Raw genomic sequence first — 809 nt, 5'->3', positions numbered from 1 at the left:
TCGACTAGTGTCTTGAATTTATCTTTTTGAATTTGCCTGATGTTGTCTTTTGAGAATTCTTCTTCCTTTAGTTAAGTATTAAAGCCTTTTATAGGTTGTCAAGGGGGTAATTTCAAATCGTTATAAACAGATTTTAAATAGAAAATTTATTTCTGATGGAGGGTATCAGATGAGCTGGAAAGGGAGACTATGTGTAAAGTCAGACTGATGACATACATAGGTTTCCTAGGCTTAATAAGAAAAAAAGCTCTCCTCAGGTCTGAAGGAATTAATGTTGGGCTTAGGTGAGACCTATAGTCTTTAAGTGTTTATTTTTAAAATTAATACCATGCCTCATAGTTTTGTTTTCAGTCTCTTATTGTGGAAGATTTAAAACAACATATACAGGAGTCAAGTAGTGTAAGGAACCTCCATGTACCTATCATCTAGCTTCAGTAGTTATCAATTTATGGCCAATTTCATTTCATCTAAACTCCTACCCACTTTCCATAAGTTGCCATCCCCCATCTTATTTTGAAGCAAATCCTAGATATCATAATTTTATCCATAAATATTTCAGCATATATTCCTAAGAAATAATAGCTCTTTAAAAAAACTAAAAGTATTATTGTGCCTCAAAAAGCATTAGTAAAAATAATATCAGATTTTCAGCTATTTCACAAGTATAAAAATTGTTAGAGTTCTAGTCAGGATCTAAATAAGGATCACACATTACAATTTATTGATAAATCTTTAGTATTTTTATTTTTTTTTTATTATATTTTTTTTACACAGAGTCTCAACTCTGTCACCCAGGCAGGAGTGCAGTG

Source organism: Nomascus leucogenys, chromosome 3 (genome assembly GCF_006542625.1).
Source record: "Nomascus leucogenys isolate Asia chromosome 3, Asia_NLE_v1, whole genome shotgun sequence".
Lineage (NCBI taxonomy): Eukaryota > Metazoa > Chordata > Mammalia > Primates > Hylobatidae > Nomascus > Nomascus leucogenys.
Note: the sequence above shows the minus strand (reverse complement) of the source record.